The sequence below is a fragment of the Stegodyphus dumicola genome, chromosome 7 (assembly GCF_044657685.1).
Source record: "Stegodyphus dumicola isolate Sdum_Otavi_A_Nest chromosome 7, ASM4465768v1".
Taxonomy (NCBI): domain Eukaryota; kingdom Metazoa; phylum Arthropoda; class Arachnida; order Araneae; family Eresidae; genus Stegodyphus; species Stegodyphus dumicola.
In genome coordinates this window covers 132,039,994-132,067,228 of record NC_140774.1, presented here as the reverse complement: position 1 = coordinate 132,067,228, position 27,235 = coordinate 132,039,994, and the positions used below count along the sequence as shown (strand labels likewise).

General features: G+C 36.0%; 1 protein-coding gene across 7 annotated transcripts in view; it reads right to left on the bottom strand.

Moving 5' to 3' along the window:
- The window catches only part of LOC118194253 (lysosomal acid phosphatase-like), a 170,267-nt gene that overhangs the window by 119,530 nt on the left and 23,502 nt on the right, over positions 1–27,235 (bottom strand). The gene's annotated exons all lie outside the window — the stretch shown is intronic.

The following is a 27,235-nucleotide window of genomic DNA, read 5'->3' as shown; positions in this document are numbered from 1 at the left end:
TACTCTTTAAAGCTATGGATACACAGTAGTTTATATGTGTAACTTCTCTCTTCTTTCGAAAACGATAGCAATTTTCATCTTTTCTGATCCTGAATGACTATTACTCAGTAAATCTGTGAGCTTAAAACACTATTCTCTGAAAGCTTCTCAACGGAGATTCAAAAACTCTTGCAGAGATATGAGCATGAGAAATCTATTCTGATTTCCTTGTACGAAGTAAAGGAAGTACTGCAAGGCGGTGGTGGCGTGTGGTGTATTTAATTATGGCAAAGCACACTAGGGCTATCTGCCTAAGGGGAGGGATGCCTTCGTGGAGGACTTTCTAACTGAAACTGGCTCGTATACACGTGTAAAGAACGCTCCTGAACTCTACTAGAAAGACCTATGATGCTCTTGACTAGAGAGAACGTCGTTAGCAAACTCCTCACATTACGAGTACTGTAATTCATTTTAACGCCTATTTTAAAGACCTGTGAATGGCAACGACTTAACTGAGGAATACGCATGTGTAAAGAGAGGAGACTTCTGTTGAGACGCCTGTCGGAGAGAGTTTGGGAAGCTCCGCCAGCGAGCTGAGGTGTGGAGACTTTGTTTGTCGAGTGATGACGAGTACGATCTTCGTTACCGTCTCTGATCGTGTCACCAGCTCGGATATCTACTAAAGTTTTCTAAATGTATAAATGTTGTATCTGTGATATGTTGTGTTATTAAAAAGTGATGCATCACCAATACCAGTGTTGATTCCGTTTTCACTGAAGCATCCACGACGTCACAGACAAAAGAAATAAAAAAAATTTGGAGGTTCCACCGAGATTTGTGTGACAAGAGACCAGGTATGTGTTCTCCACAATATTCATTTCCAGGCCTGAAGTGTATAATGTAGTTATTACTTATTCGGGAAATCAATTCCCAAAGCAGAAGTAGCACATCAGTGCATGAGAGTTTTAAACACTCAATGTGTTTGGTTTATAGTATATCTAACAAGATATTTTCCTTTTGTGGTATATTCGGGAAAACATTTTCCCATTAACACGTAGCACATCAGTGCATTTTATAGCACGTCAGTGCATAAGAGTTTTTAAAACAATCAAAGTGTTGCATTTATATATCTAACGAGATATTTTTCTTTTGTATGATAATGGGAAAAATCCATTCCCGTAAATAAACAGCACATCAGTGTATGTTTAACGTTTCGTTATAAATTGGTGTGATAGAATCTGAACTGTTTATTTTGTGTATATGTGAAAGCACATCAGTGCAATATTGCAATTTTCATTTCTAAGTCATTAGAAGAAAATGTATGTTAAATTCTTGTGAAAGAAATAAGTTGTTGAAGATATTAAAAACTTGTTACTTTGGTTTTCTCATGAAAGCACACCAGTGCTGTATTTTAATATGATGTGTATTTTCGGATAAGTAGAATGTTAAATTTTTATCATTTCATTGTATAAAAATTAAAACTTTGAGCAGTAAAGAAATGTTCTAATAGTGTTCTGATTTAAACCTGCGCCTATCGAATTTACGTAGTAATTGCGTTGGCCATATGGTTGCCAGCGGAAGTAGCTGTCATGGAAACGAGAGTTAATTAAAGGTGTTTATATTTATTGGCGCCACTCTGGTTTTTTTTTTTCTGTCTGGCTGTACTAAATGAAAAGAATTTATTATTTTTTTATAAGAAGTATTCAGTAAGGTTGTTTATTCGTTTTATGTTTGAAGGGAAATAAATCCACAGTGATTAATGCTTTTATTAACCTTTTATTTTTATTTGCCTAATTTTGTAAGTAAGAAGAAAGTGTTTCTTATATCTCTGATATATTTTTATGTGTATTATTCGTGAATAACTATTTGAGTTCTTAATTTGTTTTGAACAAGAACTTTTGCGAAAATGGCATTTTTGGGGAAAGAAGAAAAGGGATCTATTCCTTGTCGCTTCAGAACTTGGGGAAATAGCTTTAGAAGGTATGAAAGTAATAGATTTAAAACATTTAATAACGAATAGTAAAAATTATGAGGAAGAATTTGTTAAAAATTTGTTAGAAAGTATTATGACTGATAGGATAGAAAAGGAAAACTTCGAGAAGGAAGCTAGGGAGAGAGAATTTCAGATACTACAACAAAATAAAGAAATTGAAAAGCAACAGTTAGAACTAGAATGCCTTAACGCAAAACAGAACACTGAATCTGCTAAACCTGGAGGTGAAACGGTATTTAATCAGAATTTTTTCAGAAACTAATGCCCAAGTTTAATTTAAAGACTGATGATATCAGTTTATTCTTAGAACTTTTTGAGAGGCAAGCTAAAGTTCTAAAATTGCCCACGGATCAATGGGTGTCATATCTCATTGGTGTCCTTCCGGTTGAGGTAAATAATATAATTGCTAGGGAACCTGAAGAACAGGCTAGAGATTACCAACATATTAAAGAATTACTACTTAAAAGATTTAAATTAAGTGCGGAGAAGTTTCGGCAACTTCTTGTTAAGACTCAGAAAAATCCGAATTCTACGTGGTACGATTTTTATCACGAAATTAAGACATTTTTAGATGGGTGGCTTAAGGGATTAAAAATCGAAACATTTGAGCAACTCAAGGATTTAATGTTGGTAGATCAGATTAAAAGGCGCACGCCTAATGAGTTTAAGGAACATTTTATAGATGAATGGGCCACGATCACTTCACCAAAACAGTTGGTGGGTAAAATAGAGGAATTTGAAGATGCGAAAAAGACGATGGTTGGGAAAACGAAATTGGGTGAAATGAAAACGATAATATCAGGTAGACAAATGGGTGTTTTTCAGTCCACTGGTAACGTTTCCAAAAATAGAAAAAACCCTCAAGGTACACAATTTAAAAAAGATGATGATGCACGCAATATTGGGAAAAAGTCAGACTCGAATTTTGATAGGAGAAAAAGACTCCAGTGCTGTGAATGTGGATCTTTTGACCATTTACGTCCTCAGTGCCCTAATTTTAAAACCCAAAAGGCAGATTTGTATCGGATAAGCGGGAGATCAGAAAAGAATCTGTTAGATCCCTATACGTTAAATGGAAGAGTAAATGGTTTTGAAGTACCTATTCTAAGAGATACAGGAGCAACGGTAGATATTATTTGTCAGAAATATGTAGACATAGATAGAATGAAGGGAGAACACGTGTGGGTTCGACATTTGTTGGATAATCATATGACTTGTTTACTTGTTGCTGAAGTAGATATTGAATGCGATTTGGGTACAGTAACCACCAAAGCAGCTGTTATAGGAGACCACTTAGACCAAGGGCGATATATATTAGGCAACCAGACAGCGGCTCTTCTCAGAGGAACTGAGAAAAATTATTCGTCGTATGTCGGTAATGTTAATGCGGTCGTTACTCGATCTCAAGCACGACAATTAAAGGAAGCGGAAAATTTAAGTGAGACGAATCAAAATTCTGAGCAGAATGAGTTAGAATTGGAAGAGGAGGAAGATGCTCATGAGAGGTCTGAAAACAGAGAGATATTACCTCCTGTCGACCTTTGTGTCCCCACAAGTCCTGCAATTCAAATTGACTCAAGTACTTTTATTGATGAACAACAAAAAAGTAAAGAACTTGCGCCTTTATTAGAACTAGTAAAAAGCGGAAGTGAAACAAGTTATGGGATAAAAAATGGAGTTTTAGTAAAAAAGAAGGTAAATAAGTTAGGAGGAGAAGAACATTTAATTGTTGTTCCAGAAAACCTCAGAGAGCAAATTAAAGCAATTTGTCATGAAGGAACTTCAGGTCACTTAGGAGTTCTGAAAACAAAAGACCGGTTACTAAGACATTTTTTCTGGCCAAACTGTTATAAAGACATTGAGGAATTCGTTAAAACATGCGACTCCTGTCAACGTGTAGGAAAAGCAAGTGACAAAAAGAAGGCACCGTTGGTAATAGTACCTGTGATATCGGAAGTCTTTAGTAAGGTTAATATAGATGCTTGCGGGCCTATGCCTACATCTACTGAAGGTAATAAATATCTTATTACAGTTATGTGCTTAGCATCTAAATATCCTGACGCCGTCCCGGTACCGGATATAACGTCGAAATCTGTTGTAAGTGCACTCTTGCAGGTATTTAGTCGGATGGGTTTTCCAAGGGAGGTTCAAACTGATCAAGGAAAATCTTTCATGAGTCGCTTAACCGTTGAATTTTTGAAGAGGTTTGGTATAAAAATTTCCAGAAGTTCGGTTTATCACCCCCCAGAGCAATCCAGTAGAACGGTTCCATAGGTCAAAAAAAGGGTCTTAAAGGTATTATGTATTGAAGCTGCCCCAAATTGGGAAGTACAATTACCTGCCGCTCTCTTTGCCCTGCGAACAGTAACGCATGATAGTACAGGATTTAGTCCAGCTGAATTAGTGTACGGGACCAACCTCAGAACACCTGTCGCATTATTGTATGAGAAATGGTTAGATCCTCAGGAAAAAGAAGATACCGTAATAGAATGTTTTCGAATTAATCAATAGGTTAAAGAAAAGTAGAGAATTAGCTACAGAGAAAATGGAAGAGGTGAGAGACAAAAGGAAGAAATGGTATGACAAAAATGCCGTGAAAAGGGAATTCCAGCAAGGAGATTCTGTATTAGTATTAGCAGTGAACCAACCCCATAAACTCGCTCCTCAGTGGAAAGGGCCGGGGAAAATAGAGAAAAGATTATCAGAAACAAACTATGTGGTTAGTTTTGAAGGGAATCAGGAAGGGAATAAAGTGTATCACATCAATATGTTAAAACCTTATCATAAGAGACCTGAACTTTTGAATATGGTGCTCCTTGACAACGAGGATATAGTTGAACCCTCGGAATTAGAGGAGAATTTTCCTTATATGTTAACTGACCCCAATGTGTTTGATTTTAATGAAATAATAGCAAAAGATAATCTTAAAGAAAGACTTAGTGATGAACAAATCCTGCAGTTGGGAAAGTTGTTGGTAAAGTTTTCTGCTATATTTTCGAATATTCCAGGGAAAACAAATTTAGTCGAACATGATATCGAACTAATCAGTGACAAACGCGTACAGCATAAGCCTTATAGAATGACAAATCGACAGAACGAAATTCTTAAAGTCGAGATTGAAAAAATGTTAAAATACAAGATTATTGAACCAGGACCTTCTGAGTATACTTCACCCATGATCCTTGTTGAAGCACCAGGTAGGGATCCTAGGCCGTGTATTGATTACAGAAAGTTAAACGAAATAACGCGTACTGAGTTCTATCCGATCCCCAATATAGAGCAACGTGTTGAAACTGTTGCAGTAGCCAAATTTATCACCTTGATAGACTTAACTAAAGGTTATTGGCAAATTCCGCTGACCCCTAGGGCGCAGAAAATTGCTGCATTTGCTACAAATTTTGGCGTATATAGGCCTTTGCGCATGCCATTTGGGCTTAAAAATGCTCCTTATTATTTTAGTAAAATGATGAGCGAAATATTGTGCGGATGTGAGAAATATGCGACCCCTTATTTAGATGATATCGCTATTTTTTCTGAAACGTGGGAGGAACATTTACAACATTTACATGAAATTTTAGAAAGAATAAGAAAAGCCAATTTAACTATTAAACCCTCTAAGTGCAAGTTTGCACAAGAAGAAGTGCAATATCTCGGTCACATAGTAGGTCGAGGAAAACGTTCTCCAGCAGAACTAAAAATCGAGGCGGTTCAAAATTTTCCTGTTCCCACAACTAAAACTGAGATTAGAGCTTTCTTAGGGTTAGCTGGATACTACAGACAATATATACCTATGTTTTCTGCTATAGCCGCACCTTTGACAGATTTGTTAAAAGGGAATAACAAAAAGGGTAAAATTGTTTGGAATGATGAATGTAATGAATCATTCAAATCGTTAAAAGAAAAGCTATCTAGTAGGCCTGTGCTACATGCACCCGATTTTTCTAAACCATTTATACTACAGACAGACGCATCAGATAAAGGATATGGTGTTGTTTTAGCCCAGAAGGATGATAAAGGAAAAGAACATCCCATATTGTATCTCAGTAAAAAATTTACTGATAGTGAGCGGAAGTATTCCACCACTGAAAAAGAGTGTGCCGCAATTCTGTATGGAATAAAAAACTGAAAGGGTATATAGATGGGCAGACTAAATTTTCAATTCAAACGGACCATAATCCCCTAGTATGGCTAAAAAATAATGCAGGTAGAAATGGTCGATTATTACGCTGGGCTTTAGCCTTGCAATCTTATAATTTTACGATACATCATGAAAAGGGAAGTAACAACTTAAATGTAGACTGCTTAAGTAGAAACTCTGTACATGCCAGTTAAATAGACTAGTTATCATTTCTTTTAAATTGTTTTGTTATTTGATTATGTATATTGTATTTTTTTTTAAATTCATACTATATAGTAAATTGTTAACTTGATTCATAAAGACAAAATTTCTGTGTTGGTTTTTCATATATTGTATATGTATTGTTATATGTATTTTTTATGATGGCCTGGTTATGAGAGTGGAGAGCCTTTGTAACAGTGTAGTTTAAAGTTAACTGGTAAAATGTTGAACAATCTGTATTGAAACCAGAAACTGTGAACTGTGAAGGTTTACTTCTCCTGTGTCCGGAGAAACAAAAACTGGAGGCGGAAGGTGTTTGTTTGTAGCGAACGCCTGCCTGAACTTCTATTTTATCCTGCAAAGTTTTGTTTCCTCTGTGTCCGAGGAAAACAAAATCTGGAGGCGGAAGGAGTTAGTCTGTAAAGAACGCTCCTGAACTCTACTAGAAAGACCTATGATGCTCTTGACTAGAGAGAACGTCGTTAGCAAACTCCTCACATTACGAGTACTGTAATTCATTTTAACGCCTATTTTAAAGACCTGTGAATGGCAACGACTTAACTGAGGAATACGCATGTGTAAAGAGAGGAGACTTCTGTTGAGACGCCTGTCGGAGAGAGTTTGGGAAGCTCCGCCAGCGAGCTGAGGTGTGGAGACTTTGTTTGTCGAGTGATGACGAGTACGATCTTCGTTACCGTCTCTGATCGTGTCACCAGCTCGGATATCTACTAAAGTTTTCTAAATGTATTAATGTTGTATTTGTGATATGTTGTGTTATTAAAAAGTGATGCATCACCAATACCAGTGTTGATTCCGTTTTCACTGAAGCATCCACGACGTCACACACGTTACACATGGGGAAAACCACGAAAACACCCATGCAGCCAGCCCGTTCGCGAGATTCGAACCTCGGACCGAACTACCAGTGTTCAGCGACTTTACCGCTCGGCCGCTGGTGGGCCTGTACTGTAAGGCGGAAAATTTCAGTTTCAGATTTCAACAGAAATATCCATTTTGACTGTTCCCAAATCCATTTTAAGTAGCTTCGTCGTGACTTCTATATGTATGTGTGTCACATAACTCAAGATCTCAACGGAAATAGCCATTTTGGACCTCCCTGAACCCATTTTTCCTAGTTTCGGCTTGACGTCTGCACGTATGTGTGCATATACGTATGTAGCTAGCATGACTCAAACATGATTAGTCGTAGAATGTTGATATTTTGTATATAGATTGCTATAAAATCTATCTTTCCTTTTTCAACGCAAACAAAAAGGACAGTTTGCCGAAGGAAGTTTTGAATTTTTGGGATAACTAAAAAATAATTAGCCTCAGAATATTGAAATTTTATACATAGAATTGCTATAACATCTAGTTATGTATCTTCAGTTTTGGTACCAATCGGCCCTTTCAAAAGGTTACTTTAATTCTGGCAATTATAAATTTTTCAGAATTTAAGATCGAAATTTTGTATTTAACTATCACACCATTAGCAACCCTGCTACAATCAAAATTATGCGTGCGCAGTAGGTACAGTAAATATTTTACAATTACATACATATTAACTATTACAATATATAACGAATTGAGATTAATAATAGGCCTGAAAAATTCCTTAAAAAACGGTTCTTACACCATCAATCACTACTTCTTTCGACTTAAGAACAAATTTTAATATCAGAAACAGAGAAATGTTTCCGAGTTAAATCGCGTGTTATGTGTGAAAATGTTTTAAAATTTAACTCAAAACAACCCTTCGTTTTATATTTCAAACGAATCTGAAAAATCGTATTTCAGTTAACATTTTTAGTAATCAGACTTAAATAGAAAAAATAGTGTGTTCATTTTCATTTATTTAGTGGTGTATCAAGTCACAGACAAACCTGGAAACTCCCGGTATTTCGAGAATCTACAGTTATCCGAACTACTACTTCTTATCTGTTTTGCAAACATGTAGGTGTTCTGAGCAGAACGGTGAGTTTACTTAATTATGTTCTTATGTTACTGTAGAAGATATGACAAAGATGAGAAGGGTTTAATTACCCTTTATTCTCCGCATATTACAGGCGCTTCCGCACTTCGGGATACAAAGACCAGAACTTGTCATCTGAACGTAAGAAAATAAGAACTACAAAGTAACTAAGTTTAAATAAGAGCTAAACTCAGGTACTGTACACAGACTAATAACACTAAGATTTGGCCCTTTAGAATTTTACGTATGTAGTACGCAGAATTCGGAAAACTACAATATGTCTTCATTAACAAGAGGACTAATTTTCTGGCCTGAAAGGCAGACAACAACTGACTTCAAACGCGTGTGAAGTAGCGAGAAGTCTGACTTTCTCTCTCCCTCCCTTCTTGGCTAAAAGCCACAACTTAAATACTGCAAGCACAATTTGCATAATGCAACTAACGCGTTTATTCTGGCTGAAAGTGGAAAATAAGAGAGGACAGTAAAGTTTCAAAGTAAATAAATGTTAGTAAAACTTAAGATCCTTATACAGTTATTTATTTGATGTGTAGGGTTTATATTTATTTTAACTAACATTTATTTTAAGTTTAAACTATCTTTCCTGTCAATCCTTACTTTCCCCTGGAACTGCCAATGCCAGAATATGTAAATTTGAGTAGAACGCGCAAGCATTCAAATTATCAGCGGAAGTAGTATGATTTAAATAGAAGGAAACAAGTTCGGTGAGAGAGAGTTATTCTTACTTAGCGAGCGCGGAGGTAGTTATAGAGATTTGAAAAACCCCGCGTTGCGGCCTATGTGCTTGGCGGGAAGTAGTTGCAATTGTTCCAGTGAGCTTCAAGTCTGCTGAATTAGCAGCCGTATTGTAAAACGCGGTGAGTTAGTTATTTGAGAGAGCCTCGTAGTTAGAATATTGTCTTTACTTTCTTTTCAGGTTCTTATTTTTATTTTGACTGCCGAGTTGGCACCGTTTGTAAGCGTCAAGAGGACGCAATTGTAATTTAGTACGTTGAATAAAAAGGGACTTAAACCCTTTATAAGACTCTGTGGTTTATACAAGCTTTCACAGTCACCTCTAGGTTGCGTGCTAGTTAGAGGCGCGCAACGTTATATTGGCGCCCGAACACTTATCGAACTGAAATGGCCGAAAACTGGATGGAAGCCGCTGGACAACACCAAGAAATGACAACGCAGTTAGCAGGATTTGGATACCTGGTCCAGACTTTGAGAGCATCAATCAAGCCAAACGTCTATTTCGACGGAAAAAATTCGGTGTCCGTATTTTTAGAAGGTATAGAAAACCACTTTCAGCTCTATCCTGTGCCCGAAAGACAAAAAGTTGCTATCGCCACATCAGCACTAAGAGGACAGGCCGCGCTATGGTGGAAAAATATAGGCAAATTTCTACTAGGTGAATTTGGAAGCCCGACGTATACATTTGAAAATTTCAAAAAATCGTTAGTAAAGGCCTTTCCCATAGTGAAAGATCGCGCAAGGCTGGAAGCCGAGCTATATAGTTTCTATCAACGGGATACAGCACAATTGACGGACTTTATTTTACGAAAAATCAAGCTAACGTATATGCTGTACGGCAAGAAACCCGATGCGGAGATAATTGAAATAATATTACCAAGATTGTTACCCGCTGTTCAAGACTACTTTGAAATTAGAAACCCAACCACATTGCAGGAACTTTTCGAATTGGCGGTGAAGTTTCAAAATCGCAGAATCGCAGAAAGAGCGAGAGGGGAAACATATTCTCAAAGTACCAGAAGGAAGGAGGAAACAAGAAATGGAAATCGCTCATATGGGGGAAAGAACTATCAAGCTAACGCATCGAAACTTGAAGGGCAAGGCCCAAAAAGAAAATTTGAAAATAAGCATCCGCGTACCCAGAAGACACAGATTGAAAGGAAAGCTTTAAACGACTAGAGGGGCCTGTGAAAGGGAGGGTCCAGACCCCGGAAGTTTTAGAAAAACCCTCAAATAGACATCTAAATACAGTCATCGTAAAAAACTCACAGCTACCAATTATACAAGTCCTGGTTGGCGATGTACCAGTAGAAGCCCTCATCGATACAGGGGCAGAAGGCAATTTCATGAGTGAAAAGTTCTTCAAAAAGAATTTTTATAGGATACGACTCTTTAAAACCAGAAATACGGAAATTATAGCGGCGCAAGGAAAAACATGTCACTGCATCGGGAAAGTAGCATTAAATGTACAGGTAAAAGAGGAAAATCTCAAAGTATTAATTTTTGTGGTGAAACACCTCCAACACTCTCTTATTTTAGGTATGGACTTTTTAAGGGCCGCGAGGGCCAAATTAAATTTTCAAGATAGTTCCGTGGTGCTGGAGATGGACCAGAGGGTGGTGGAACCGGTGGAGACACCTGAATTGGACCTTAGCCATTTGAATGACCAGGAAAGTAAAGCAATACAGCAAGTGGTGAGTAATTTTTCTCATTTGTTTTCAGAAAAACCGGGAAACTGTCAGATTGTAACTCACAAGATTCAATTAAATGCCGAAAAACCTTGTAGGACTAAACCTTACCGCTATGACAAACAAAAAGACGTAATCATCGAAGAACATATTCATGAGATGTTAAAGAATAAAATAATAACGCCCATAAATAGTGAATACGCGAGTCCAGTCGTACTATGTAGGAAAAAGAACGAGTTTCCTCCTTCGGATAAAAGGGCTTGGAGGTTTGCTATCGATTATAGAAAACTAAATAGCATAACTAAATTCCCAGTTTACCCTTTGCCGGTTATAGACGAGATCATTAGACAGATCAAATCGACAAGATATATGTCTACTTTGGACTTAACGTCTGGCTACTATCAAATAGCTATGAGACCCGAAGATATACATAAAACCGCGTTTATAACAAAATCGGGCACTTATGCATTTTTACGCATGCCTTTTGGGTTGTGTGGGGCCCCGTCAACATTCCAGAAAGCTATGGACATTGTTCTAAAGCCTGTCCTAGGAAAATCAACTTTAATTTATCTAGATGATATAATTATAACGAGTAGTACGTTGGAACAACACATTAGTGATCTAGAACAAGTTTTTAAATTATTAAAAGAGGCCGGTCTTACAATTAACGCCTCAAAATGCAAGTTCGCAACTAAAGAACTTAAATATCTCGGTTATAAAATTTCGCAAAAGGGTATAGAAACGCAAGATTCAAAAATAAAAGCTATTAAGAATTTCCCACCGCCCAACACCGCCAAGAAACTTTCGTCTTTCCTTGGACTATGTTCTTACTATCGATCTTTCATAAAATATTTCGCTAATATTGTTGAACCACTCTTAGTAAACAAAAGAAAAAAGAGTAAATTTACGTGGACAGCGGAAGCTAACACGGCTTTTCAAAGATTAAAAGAAGCGCTTATTAATGCCCCTGTTTTAAAATTCCCTGAGGGGGACGAAAACCTGGAAATTGCGGCAGATGCATCAGACTATGCGGTGGGTGCGGTTCTTATGCAAAATAATCATCCGCTGGCATTTTTTAGTAAAACATTGAATCAAACACAAAGGAATTATACAGCTACAGAAAGAGAAACATTAGCCGTATTAATGGCTGTACACAAATTTCGAGTTTATTTCGGCAAATCGCCAGTAACAGTCTTTTCAGATCATGCGGCTGTTGGTAGACTTTACTCGGGAAAAAACCTAACGCCCAGGTTAATAAGATGGGCTTTAAAACTCCAAGAATATAATATCACAATAAAATATAAACCGGGTAAGGAAAACAATGTAGCTGACGCACTTTCTCGTATAAAACTGGACGAGGAAGGTAATGAACTTAAATGCGCTGTGTTGACTTCAAAAATTTTAGATTCTAGAGATACGGTTATTACTGAACTGAAAGCTGATCCTGAATTAGGAAATATCTATGCTTATTTGAAAGACCCCGAAGGTTTTGAGCATACAGATATCGATGCGATAAGAAATAGAGCAAAAAACTATGAAATAATAGATAATTTATTATTCTATACGAAAACAACGAACGAAAATCTTGAGTATAAGCCAGTCATCCCAGCCTCACTTCGATTAAGCATTTTGAGGGAGTTGCACGAAAAAAAAACAGCGGGCCACCTCGGGGTCAGAAAGACTTTAAAAAGGGTACGCGAGGCGGTATATTTCCCGCAATTATACAAAATAGTAACGGCATATGTCAGGTCCTGCAATCAATGTCAGTTAATAAATGATATTAATTACAGCCCGGCCGGGTACTTAAATAGCATTCGCGCTACATTTCCGAATGAAATTTTAGGCATAGATCTCCTTGGTCCCTTCCCCCAGAGCGAGTTAAATAAAAATCGTTTTCTTTTAGTAATAGTAGATCATTTTTCAAAATGGATAGAAATTGTTCCACTTAAACGCGCGTCAGCCAAAACAGTCGCAGATGCATTCTTACACAGATACATTTTAAAATACGGTGCACCGATAAAAGTCATTAGCGATAACGGAAAACAATTCATTAGTCAAATATTTGAAAACATATGCAATGGACTTGATATACGCCATATCAAAATGGTTCCGTATAGACCACAGGCTAACATAGCAGAAAGAGTTAATAAAAACATTGTAAAAATAATTCGCAGTTACGTTAGCACATATCACAAGCGCTGGGATGGCTACATAAATGAATTAGCTTATGCTTTAAGAACGGCACGTCATGATACTACGGGAAAAACTCCAGCAGAATTATTTTTAGGCAGAAAGTTAATTACGCCTTTAGATAAATTATTCTTTGTGCAACAAAGAGAGCAGGAATTCAAACAAAAGGACGTGCAAAAACTAATTGATCAGGCGCTTAAAACCTCGGATACGGCAAGAGATAGGCAGAAAATTTATTACGATAAAAAACGCCGTGAAGCAGATTTTAAAGTTGGTGATAAAGTATTGAAACGGAAATTTTCTTTATCAAGTGCCCCAGACAATTTTATGGCAAAGCTAGCTCCAAAGTTTGAAGGCCCCTATGTAATTCAGGAAATCAAAGGAGTAGTTTTATATCTTAAAAACGAGAGAGGGGAAATCTGTAAAGCAAGTCCCGACCAGGTGAAAAAATACTATAATCCCAATGATTTTGAAATCCTTAAAAGTTTCTTGCAGGACTCAAGTCTAAACGAAATAGAAGGGCCAGAGACTGCAACAACTATTCCACCACCCAAGAAACGGAGAACTGAAGAGAGACCTAGCACTTCTACAACCCGGACGTCGGTATCAAAAAGAAAAAATGATTATCAAACTCCGGCGTTTAAGAAAAACAAAAGTACAGATGAACCGGGTAAAGAAACCGTGGTAAAAAGAAAAACACCACCTACAAAGGATGGCAGGAGGAATTACACATCAAGAAGAACGCACACACGGCCACAGAGTCAGGTGCCAGCAAGGCCGCCGTTCCGGAAACTGAAACGCCAACAGGAAGCACAGAAGTACGAGGAACAGAAGAAATTCAAGGACTCCAGACCGGAGGACGTCAAGACCAGCCGTCCCAGGCAGAAACGCAAAAGCCAACAACCAGACGATTACTCCGTCAAGAGGCCAGCATGTAGAGGACGCAAAAGAAAGAACAACGGGGACGACAATTGGAGATCAACAAGGAGAAGATTGACATCCATGACACCTCTAACTTGGGATCAATTTTGTCAAAAACGGATGACGGAGTTTCAAGCATCGAAAACTCAAAGATAAGTTAAAACCTTCTATAAATATTTTTCTCTTTTGTTCCGAAATGTTATGCATAAGTACGAAGTTCTATGTTTTGACGAAAGTCAATATGTCTCGGTTGAGACTTAGTTTTGTTTTACTTTATTTAGCTAAGGCAAAAGTATTATTTTCTTTAAGTGTAAAAGCTAAAAACAAGCATTTTCTGTTGGTCGAAAGACTAATTCTGTTATGTTAAAGCCAAAATTTGGCCGGAGATAAAAATAACTTCGTATTCTTGTATGTACTAATAAGAATTTTAGTTTCAGTACCGCCAGCTTGGCGAAGGATGAGTAAAGTAAAAATTTATTTTCTCTTATTCATTTTATGGTAAATTGTAAAAAGCATATGTATTAAACTTTTGTAAATGTATGTAAATACTTGCATGTTATGTAAAAGTAGAATTTAGTCTAGAAGCATAAAATTGTAGATGCTAAAAGTGAATGCTTAAAAGCAATGAAGTCAAAATTTAAGTATTAAACTGTAAAGTCATGCTTTAGAGCGAAAGCCTGCATGTTTAAAGATGAATGAGGGGGAAGCTAGAATGAATGTGTTTTGTAGGGTTCTCCACCTACATTTGAATTTTTAAGAATATTAAAGTAGCTCATTGAGTTGTAGAATGTCGAGTAAGGTGTGTCTATTTGGTTGTTGAATTCTAACAAATCATGGTGGTTAGGGGAAGTGTTGTAAGACTAAAACACGAATATTCCCGTTTGACACCACACACGGTGGAGAGCCAGGGTAAAGTTAAATTAATGCTTGAAAAATTGAATGAATGTGAAGTAAGCAATAACTAAGAAAAACGAAACGTTAAAAACAAAAATTTATTGTGTCAAGAAAGTGTAAATTATAATGTATGTAGAAAGATAGTGATACTTATTCCTTCCAGATGCTGGAAGGAAAGACCAAGATTGATTGATGAAGTCCAGGAAAAGTTGCTGTAAGAAGAAACCTTTGTAAAGAGTAACAGAATTTTAATTGTTACATAAGATTATTTTTGTGTAAACGAGGCTTTCGCCAGTTAGTTCAGAATTAGATAAACTTACAACAGGTCGTTTGTAGGACCTGCTTCCAAGTTTTCCAAATTCTGGCAGCGGCAAATGTAGGGTTTATATTTATTTTAACTAACATTTATTTTAAGTTTAAACTATCTTTCCTGTCAATCCTTACTTTCCCCTGGAACTGCCAATGCCAGAATATGTAAATTTGAGTAGAACGCGCAAGCATTCAAATTATCAGCGGAAGTAGTATGATTTAAATAGAAGGAAACAAGTTCGGTGAGAGAGAGTTATTCTTACTTAGCGAGCGCGGAGGTAGTTATAGAGATTTGAAAAACCCCGCGTTGCGGCCTATGTGCTTGGCGGGAAGTAGTTGCAATTGTTCCAGTGAGCTTCAAGTCTGCTGAATTAGCAGCCGTATTGTAAAACGCGGTGAGTTAGTTATTTGAGAGAGCCTCGTAGTTAGAATATTGTCTTTACTTTCTTTTCAGGTTCTTATTTTAATTTGACTGCCGAGTTGGCACCGTTTGTAAGCGTCAAGAGGACGCAATTGTAATTTAGTACGTTGAATAAAAAGGGACTTAAACCCTTTATAAGACTCTGTGGTTTATACAAGCTTTCACAGTCACCTCTAGGTTGCGTGCTAGTTAGAGGCGCGCAACGTTATAGATGGTTCAAGTATTTACAGGGGTTACACAGGTTCAAGTTATTTACAGGGGTTATTTAGTATGTAGTGATGTACCAAGTCACAGCCAACCAGAAAACTTCCGGTATCCTCGCAATCCAGTCCGTGCCTGATGACCCTGTTTAAACTGAATTGTTTATTCACAATTATTTGATGTAGTGGAAAATTTAGAGCTAAAACAATTTAATTTCATTGTAATAAAAGATTATTAGTTCATACATGTTTCATTCTTCATAGGTTAACAGTAATTCAATTATTTCATTTGACGAACGTCTGTATACTGGCTACAAATCGTAATTTTGATCATACGGTGTAAAATATTCAATTTTTACAATCATACATTATTCTATTCAATAAAAACATGTTACAAATACAAACTAAATATTCAGTAATCTTTTCCAGTTTTATTTATATTTTCATTGAATTTAATGAAACATTTGTTGAAGAAATGGAAAACAAACTGTTTAATTGAGCGAATTAGCACAAAAATATAGCTGAATCTAGAACTAGAAGTATATCGATTAGAAACATGCTAAAGTCATAGAAGACGTAAGATTAAAAAAAATTTAAATGCATATTATTTTTTATTTTCATCAATATTCATTGAATATTTCATTAACGGACAATAGAAAATACGTTTGTAGGTCTAATTGTATTACATGGTTTGGCTCGTCATAATTGTAGACGGATGGATGCATAAATGTACATAACTGGAATCACAGTATCAGTAAAAAACTGAAAACGGTGCTGTATTTATAAAGCCAGTAAAATCATGTGTAATGACATCCTGTTTTTATGACTGATCGATCATGATAATTAGATATGAAGGCGTAGCTCTAAAATCCGTATTTAATAATGATTATTATTAAAATAATAATTTTTAATAATGATTATTATTAAAATAAATTAAATATTTCTTAAAAATATCAATAAAGTTACCAAAAATGTTGCAGGTATTTACAGAACTCACTGATACAAATCGCGATTAAAAGAATTATCTATATCAAGAATAATATGATTAAAAAATATATTGAAATTTTAAACTTGAAAGTGTGGTTTGGTTTATGGAATTACGGCAGAACCTCGAAAGTCATCTGCCTAAGAGGAAGTATACCTTGGTGGAGGACTTACTAAGGAAAATTGGCTCGTATACACGTTACACATGGGGAAAATCACTAAAACGCCCATGCAGTCAGCCCGTTCGCGGGATTCAAACCTCGGACCAAACCACCAGTGTTCAGTGACTACCGCTCGGCCGCTGGTAAGCCTCTTAACTGAAAAACGGCCTTGTAAATTACTGTAGTCTGAATAATTGGACTTTTTGTTTCAACTTTATGTGTTTTAGCTATTTAGTTTATAAAAAACTTCATTGCAGTCACAGGGTTTAAAAGAAGGATTAGGTCATTCTTTTGTGTGACTCCTCGCCGACTCGATTCTCGTAGAGGGAAGTTAACCGGAAGTAGTCTGACGGCATTATGTTGTATCTGCTCTGACTTCGCCTATTTAAAAACAGCCGGAGTGCTTTGGTATACCGAATTCAGAAACAGCTTCTGACAATGCCTATTTCGCAAAGACCCACTTTAAAATGGGTTCCCGTTCACACAGAGATTCAAAGCAATGAAGCCGCTGACCTACTGGCCAAGCAGGCAGCCAGCTGCACGGAAATATTAGATATACCAACTAAACTTCCTTGGTCTCATATTAAGCGAACAACTTTGACAAGTCTGCTACAAAATTGCCAAAGTAGGTGGACAGAGACAGAGGGTAGGACGAAGGACATTTCGCTCACTGCCAAAAGTTAACATGGAAATAAAGACCCAATGTGCTAACCTAACACAGTTCTTGACAGGTCATGGACATTCTCAGTATACCTGAACAGATTCAGACTTAGAGATACTCCTTTCTGCGAATGCGGAGAGGAAGGCTACAGGGACCATTATTACTTCCATTGTGTACATATAAGAACCTGGCACTTGAAGAAACCAGCGGACTGTGCCTGGGCAACGTGGACGTTTAACACACTCAAAAACAGAATAGCCCTTGATAAAATAGAGAAAATCTCAAGACACTGCCTAAGCAGAAACAACCGTGAATAATATTATGTTTCAAAAGTTTAGAACTTAAAGCAGATAACCAGAATAGCGCTTAGTGCCTGCAGTTATCAACATGTAAAAACTATTATTAGTATGTAATATTCAACCCTGTTACTTTGGAGTCTTCCCCGCCGTAACGGTATATAATTCCGTTTGGTTCATGTCCGTGGTCGGAAGCCATCATAGCGGTGCACTCACTCACTTACTCATTCACTAGCAGTGTGGACATCGCAAATTAATTTTAATCACATTTTTCGTATTCTAGAAAAGCAGTGCCAAAATCAAATTGGAGGCCCATGGGCCACATGCGACCCTCAAAGTAACTTTATGCTGCCTGCAAATACATTTTTCTGCAAATTAATTAGCATTATTATAATAAGAATTTGAAGATAACGTTTAAGATTTTAATGGTTTCAAGTCCAGTTTTACGTTACCAAAATCGAACTTTTCGGAAAATCTAAAAATAGAGGTAATTAATTTACCCTATGATATAAATCGCGTTGAAACATTTTACAATTTTTACAATAAGAATTTTTACATTAAAAATTTTTACAATAAGAATACTCGCTTTGTTTTGAGTACATTTACATGAGAAAAGTTTTTTTCCGCAGTTGAAAATTAATAAGTCTATGAAAAGAAAGAGAAAGAGACTAGGAAAAAAACGAATAGAAACTAATAGAATAGAGAACAGGAACTGAAAGTAAGAGAATAGATTGTCATAATTTATTTTCAAGTTTCGTCCCTCTTGGGAAGCTTTCGTATATTTCTATAGTTTAAATCAGCGGTCGTACCATCTAAACAAAAATTGAAAACCTTTAGTACCACCACTACAAAGCGTTATTACCACCATCAATCTTGAACAAAGCTCAGATCGCATAAATTTACGAGTGTTAGAAAACAACTCAGTCAGGATGTTGGGGTTTTAATTTTTGAAATTAATAGTTAAAAATACTTTGCTTCTTTGCGGACCACCTATTTTTCTCTTGCGTACCACCGGTTGAGAACCCGTAATTTAAATTATAAAATTTAAACTAAATTATATTAATTAACTAAAGTATTATATTATTATTAAATAAATTAAATTATATCATTTAATTTAAAGAAGTTAAAATAAACTAATTTAAACTAAAGTTACTTAGTAGTTAAATGTATTACAATTAACTGAATAAATGCCAGTCTGAACTTTTTAATATTTAGCTGTCGGTCTGAATTCCATAGGGTGACCAACAGAAATTTCTTGCAGATACCAATGTTTAGATTTCAAGCAAAATATAAGTAAAAATTCCATATTTTTCTATATGTTACTTTTATTCGAATGTTTATACAAATATCTAGTAAAACGTTTTTAGTTTAATTAACAAATTTGGGTTTGTTAAACCCTCAGTTTTTTATGGGTGTATAATTGCTATCCCATCACAGACTTTCATATCGTGCATTGACCTGTGTTCAAGTTACGTTTGAGACCACTATTTTAAAGTATTATATATGTAATATGTTTTCTTGCGTTGTAGCAATGTGCCATAAATTTCGTGGAAATCAGAAAGATAGGGATATTGTATTTCATATTTTTCCCAAAGAACAATTTGCTTTTGGCGAAACATATGGATACATGTGTCGAAGACAGGATTATATTAATGTGAAGAACACAAGAATTTGCAGCGAATGTTTTCTATGCAGTGATTATGAAGGTGACATGAAAATACGCTCGCTTGGATTGCCGTAAAAGGAACTGTTAAAATCAAATACTGTGCCTAGGAAAGAAAAATAATGCAAAGTGCTTTTGAAAGACTACACGAATTAAGTTTGAAGAAAATTCATTTTGAGGCCTATTACTATATAAATGTTTAGTATAGGGATATGATAGAAACACAAGATCAAAAACTTTGTGGTTTACCAAAAGAAAAAAAAATGATTGAACTCTGTTGTTCTTATCTTCTGGTTAAGGTTTTTATGCTTTAGTTAATCTGCATGCAATAGCTGTAGAATTATTAACAATTTAAAAGTTGTTTAAGTGCTACTAAGCCCTATTTTTACTTCTTTGTACGAAGTAAAAAGGATGTATTGTACTCGTGAAAAGTTTCAGGCAGCATATTTCAACGCAAATATCCATTTTCACCGCTATCGAATGCAATTTAACTATGTTTTTGGGTGACACCTGTACCTAAGGACAGAATAAAAGACTCGTTTCCTCCGAAAAAATTATAAAACTGCTTTAAAATGAATTCTAAAGAGAATTTTTCGTGGCGTCTGTACGAACGTATGTACGTACTTATCTCGTATAACTCAAAAATGAGTACCCTCAGAACGTTGAAATTTTGTATATAGAAATGCTATAACGTGTAGATGTGCACCCCGTATTTTGGTTGCAATCGGCCGCACCAAAAGCATATAAATATATGTATACATATATCCACTCTGTTACTCGGCTCAGTGATCTCAGTTTCTTTATTCTTATATGTTTGTTAATTGTGCACTTTTTGCTTTAAAAATGATTGAATTTTGTTGTTCTTATCTTCCAGCTACGTTTTTTATGCCTTTAGTAAATCTGCATGCAATAGTTTTAGAATCATTACCAATTTAAAAGTTGTTTAAGTGCCTCTAAGCCTAATTATTTTTGCAATAGCGGCAATGTTTGTTTATATTTGAAACAACAGAATAGTAGATTTGTTGCCAATCTAGAGAAAGAAGTTTCGCAATAACAAAGATAACGCTTTCTTTTATTATTGCGAATTAAATCATGCTTAATCCATTCTGGAATTTATTCGAGGAAATAAGTATTTAAGATTTACTTCATAATTTTCAATACAGATATTTTGAGTTTTTATGTAATTTTCATTTGTCGCGAAGTGAAAACTGAATTAATTGAATGAGAAATACTGAATCGTCTTTGATGAACAGTTTCTTTTTTCCTTCCCTTTTTTTTTTTTTTTTTTTTTTTTTTTGTTGTTGTTGTTTGCTTAATTTTTTTTTTTATACATCGTTTTAGATTTATAATAGTATTTGAATAGAACATGTGGCAACGATTAGATAATTTTTTGAGATGATTTAAATTTTGTGCAATCTGAGTTAAGTGAATGCATGTAACGCTATTAAGTTAACCTAGTACCTGAGTGTCGCTATGGTAAACAAATATAGTGAATTTTAAAGAGTGCATTTATTATGTTGTAGTTCATGCGCTATCGACGAAGTATATTTAATTCAATCCAATAAGTTTAAAAGAAATGCAAGAAAAAATACGTATAATTTAATATTTCGTACAAGGAAGTCATGTGGTGTACACATCAGATTTTTTTTATCTATGATATGGTATCTCTACGCAAACAATGCTGCGAAATTAATAAAGACGGCTTCTATCATCTGGGAAGGTAATGAAGCCGTCTAGAAAATTAACAGACATTAAAAATCAGCTCAACAAGAAAGAACTGCAGAAGCAGCAACTAAACTCGATTATAGAAGAAAATGTTTTCAGAAGAAGTAGAAATGAAGGAAAAAAATATCCAAGTGTTCAAATCAACGAAATTCTTTTAAAAAGGGAGTAAGACGCAAGGTTTTCACGCTCGATATCATCCTGATAAAACAGTAGCAAGGTACAGAATAAGCATTTTCAATAGCAATGCAATGCCCACTTTAGAAACATTTTCAAACGTAGGCAAAAACAAATCACGTTAGACCTAAACTGATTGAAATAAAGGCCCAGTGAAATGAAGTCGAGTGACGCTTAAAGGCAAAAAAGGTAAAAGAAAATACTCGTAAAGAGAGTTTATCTGATTTTTTTATTGGAAGGAATTTCGCCATTCAAACAATAACTATTCTTAGTTAAACTTCTACTTACGCAGTCCACTGTCTTTCTTAGAGGTACAGCAAAATTACATAAAGTTTTATTCTCCTTTTATCTGCTCAATATTGATCTATCCATCTTTGTTTTATATATATGGTTGCTTGCGTACGGGTTCATAATAGTAGATTGAATGAACAAGTCCTATAAAAAGTTAATAAAATTCATTCTTATCACAAGAAATATAACAAAACACTAGATCTTTCCTCAAAGATATTCTTACGATATCCCAATATCACATAATATCACGTAGTAGTTATATTTTAAACTACTAAAACGTTAAATAGAACTCAATCCAAAGCGCAGAGAAAGTTAATCCGATCTCACCGCGAATTCGCTACAATCAACAATAACAAATGAGCTGAGATATTTCTCTCCGGCTTTTTAAAGTTTTTTAATCGGCCGCGATAAAAGCAAAAGAGTAGAATTACGATTTACCGCTAACACAGTCGTCAAAATTTATTCAGTTTTAAATATAAATTATGAGCTATTTATTTATTAAATGTTAAATGCGCGTTCTCCTGTATTTTTACTTTTCGGTGCAACTTTCTCTTAAAATATGTCTCGTACTGCATTGCACGGGGATATAAAACAATTTTATTTATAATTCTACTAAAAATAGCTAACTAAATACAAAATCCGTAACACTACTCGCTTCCCAAGGACTTCAAGTCCCGGGATGTACAATCCATGGACAGGAAGCCAAACTTACAACTAAGGCATCAATGCAAAAAAAGTATTACATTACTATAACAAACACCTTAAACAATAATTGCAATAAGTAACTTAAAATAAATTAAATACTATCAAATACTAAATACAAATCAATTCAAATACAAATTAATAAATGAGTGCATAAGTTTACAAATGTAGAAAAATAGGGACCATTGTCTTATACTATTTGCATTATTTACCCAACGTACTATGGCCATCGTAAGGAGCTAACCTGTCCGACTGTCCGAGCTAACCTACTGAACGACTTCAGGCTTAAAGTTCGATGACTTACGGATCCGAACCATGACGTCGTTCAGCTTGTTTAGGACTGTGTACGGATTATCCCAAGGTGACTGTAGTTTAACACAGTCCTTTCAAGTCCAAACGGATTCCACAACCACACTTTGTCTCCTTCGTTGAATTGATGTCCAGTAGCTCTCGTGTCGTATCGTGTCTTCATCTTCTCCATCACCAAGTTGACTCGCTTTCGTGCAAAATTGTGCATCTCTTCAAACTGGGCTTGGAGGTCACGACCGATGAACATCTGGGATGGAGAATAGCCGGTAGTCTCGTGTTTCTCTTCGACCCTAGTATGATTTCGGCAGCTTTCTGAGCAGGGTCTTTCAGACAAGGCATTGGCGTTTCCAGGTGAGGATCCATTCTGATGATGGATATTTATGTCCTCTGATGCTGAAAATAGTTCGTTGAGTCCAAGGAAAATTGTATTTCCTTAAAACGTCCAATCCGAGTATGCAAGAATATGTAATCTCTGCCACAAATGCCATGTGATGATAGGCCGCACTTCCAAACGTCATGTTAACGATTGATTTTCCATCAATGTCAATTTTATCACCGGACAGTCTGAAGGGTAAGGCAGGGCGGCGTCCAGATGAGATTACCTCTCAAATGTTGAGGCAAATCGTTTCGAATGATGGTAACATTGGCTCCTGTGTCGATGATCATATTGCAAGGAACTATATTGAAATGTCCCAGCATGAAAAGTTCATGATCATATTGCAAGGAACTATATTGAAATGTCCCATTATGAAAAGTTCATTACTGCCGCCATTCACTTCAGAAATCTGAAGCGCTTTAAAGTGGGGCTTTCCATTATCTGGCAACCTCTGCCCGGCGAGATAGCCACTACAGTAGAACCTCTAGATAAGAACACCTCTATATACGAAAAATTCGAGATACGAGGAAAACATGAGCGAAATATTACTCTCTAAATACGAGCATCGACTCGAATAACGAGCAGTGAACCAGGCTGTTGGCGTGCGTGGCGCGTTTTCCGATCCGACTCGATTCGTTAAATCCCCTTGTCAGATCACTCAATGTTCTTTGATCTAAGTGTTAGTGCGTCAATGGTTTTCTCTTTTTAATGAGGAAATAATTATTTTACGATGCCACCCAAGAAGACTGTTACCTCAGATAGTGCTGCAAAGAAAAAGAAGGAAGCCATGGGACGTTGAAATAAGAAAGAAATCATAGAGAAACATGTGTCATAATCATCATAGATAAAGCGTGGTGTAAGAGTGACGGAATTGGCGAAGACTTACAACCGTTCGAAATCGACGATCTGCACTATTCTGATGAAGAAGGAAGAAATTAAGAAACTTGTTGTGGCCAAAGAAGTTACCATTACATCCAACTAAATTTACCTTCCTGCTCGCTGGCGGAATTTCTTGTTTTTGCGTAGAAACTGTAATTTTAATTGTAAAAAATTGTTTTTTAATTTTTTAACTGTATTTGGTGTTTTATGTTTTTCTATGTCTTTAAATTTTAACGAAGATATTTTGAGTTAAGATAAAATAACACGCTTAACAAATATTAATGTAGAATTCAAACAACAAAAACCAGCAAACCATCATCCTCGGTAAAACCATCGAAACTAGTCCTGTAAAAATTTTCAGATGTAACGCTGATTTTTGTTGTTTGAATTTTAAATTAATATTTGTTCGGCGTTTTATTTTATCATAATTATAGTAGCCCCAAACAGGCTTATTTTTTGGTTCCTTTTTTTCTACGTGTTTTGTTCGCCATTTTGTGATTGTAACTGAGGATGGTGGTTTGGTAAAACTATCGAAACTAGTCCTGTGAAAATTTGCAGATGTAACGCTGATTTTTGTTGTTTGAATTCTAAATTAATATTTTGAGTTTTTATTATTTTTGGTTCGCAGCGAAGTGAGAACTGCTTAATTGAATAAGAAATACACTGCTAATGAAATTCTAGGAAATAAGTGTTCCATATTAGCAGAAAATAATGTTATAAGATCATTATAAAAATCATTATATTATAAGAAAAGTCTGCTTCGGACACAGAAGAATTTTTACGAGTAGCACATGCGCATTAGGTAAGCAGCGCTGAATCGTCTGTGAAAAACTGTTTATTTTTAATTTGTTTAATTTCTTTTATACATAGTTTTAGATTTATTATAGTATTTGAATAGAACATGTGGCAACGATTAGATAATTCTTCAGATAATATAATATTTTTGGATTCTGAGTTATAAACTGAATGAGATGTAACACTGGTAAGTAAACCTAGCGCCAGAGTATCACTATAATAAATAAAGAAAGTGAATTTTAAATAGCACATTTATTATATTGTGGTTTATGTGCTATCAACAAAGTAGATTTAATTCAATTCAATAAGTTTAAATAAAATGCAGGAAAAAATGCGTATAATTTAATATTCCGAACAAGGAAGTTATGTAGTATACACATCAGATTTTTGTTGTTTAATTTTTAAGCAAAGCTTTGCGCATATCTTTATTTAACAACCTCATGGGTCTGAACAATGTGCAATGGAAACATCATGCTAGTAACGGGTATGATAGCCTCTAGCTGAAACGAGTGCTTCACAACGGCGGGCAAGCTGACAATAGTGCTGTTCATAGCTTGTTAAGGCAGCAGCTTCCTTTCTGTAGTAATGCATGTCGGAGCTCGTAGGGTGAGCCTGGTGGCACACTACGACCTGTTATCCATCGTTCTAGCATGTCCCACTGATAGTCAGTCTATGGTGTTCAGGTCCGGTGATCTAGCAGGCCCTGGAAGATGTGCAATGGTTTCCTTTTCCAAATAACTCCGCACTACTCCAGTTCTATGCGGACGTGCGTTATCATCCATTAATATCGCGTCGGCAGCCATTGCTGACATAAAGACGCACAAGAGGGTATAGGAATTCGTCTCAATATCGGACGGAAGCACTAGGAATCACCAAGTCAGTGCGGCCGTTTATTGCTATCCCAACCTTATTGCGTTGTTCATGGATCCAATTCAACCACGCTCTGACATGCGATGAGCGCAACGAAACACAAACCACAGATCGTCGGCATACAGTCCCCTCTTCATGGAATTGATGCAACACAGTCTGGTGGGGTATGGGCCATTCTGCAGCTGCAGGTCTAAGGCGTTTTGCCCACATCAATAGGTAGAGATCGTCTGCCATTGTGGCAATCCTCTGGCGTCCAGACCCACATTTTCTATCAACAATTCAACAGCCTACTAATTACACTACGATGCACATTCAACCCTCTCGCAACAGGGGATTTTCTTGCACGAGCGTGCAACATTCCAAAAGCCCTCCAATGCATTTCTTCGAGCAAATGGTGTCTTCGGCTTTACTTCACCCTTTGTCTATCTTAGATTACATGGAACCGTTGCTGTTTGCAAACTGACGCATAGTTCCGGCATGGCCTTTTTAAGACATTGAATTGTGATTGCGGGATTGCGTTTTGTGCTAATTTTGGTTGCCTATTCACATTCGGCTATGCAACTTATACCTCATTTGTAAATCGTATATTCTAATTCAGTTTTTTACATTCATACGTTTTCTTTTAGCGTTTGTTGGTTATTTTTTAAGTAAGGATATATTTCTGTATCTATCTCTCTTTATATATGTATATATCGTACAGTTTACGTTTAGTTTCTAACAAGTTAGTTTACGTCAACCATCTTTCCTATCTCCCATTTTTCTACGGAATATAAATTTCTAGTGCATTACATTCAAATGAGGTAGGAAGAAGAGTGCATTTAAATAAAGGTTTTGCAGGGTAGAATCAGAGCGTGTTCTGCCTGCCTGAAGGCCACATTGCTACTTTGATTCGCTAGCTAGTATTCTACGGAATTGCGTTATTCTCGTCTTTAGGCTTGTTACGCTGACCTTAAGTTACAGCCAGCTTGCGAGTTATTGTATTTGTGCAGCCGTTAAACTAATTTACTTTTCTTAGTTTTAGTTCCTCCATTATGTTTAAGTCATAATTCTTGGCTCTTGTAAGAACGAGTGGTGCCGTCTGTTGAAATTTAGCTTACTCAACTGAAAGGGTCCTTTGCACCCTTTCCCTGTCTCTGTGATACGTATAAGGTATGACAATAATTCGTTTCTGTCTTAGGAGATCTCGTACATTTGATGTTACCAAAGAATCCGAGACTCTACATTATATCTATATACTTTTGATAATGCTGACTGCAATAAAATAGAGAGGTGCAGAACTAGATGATATAGCCACCCATATACAGATTTTCAACATTCTACTGCTAATCGGTTTTGAGTTATGCGAGATACATACGTTATACATACCTACATTCGTATGTATTCATTCGTTCATACGTATTCATGTGTAAGAACAAATCCATTTTGAATCCAATTTACTATCCGTTTGGTGATAAAGAACTGCCCGTACGTAAAGCTATCATTCAAAAAAACTTCGTAGAAGAAAGTAAAAAGTAGTACGCACTATTGCGATACTACGGGTGTCTTCGAAATTCGACGAATTACGGAGGAAAACATTGTCGGAAACGAATACAGTTGAAATGCAAGCTAACTTTCGTAATAGCCTGTAAATGTATATCGATTCAAACAAATAAAAAAAAATTAAAAAAAAAATAAAATAAACCTAAAATAC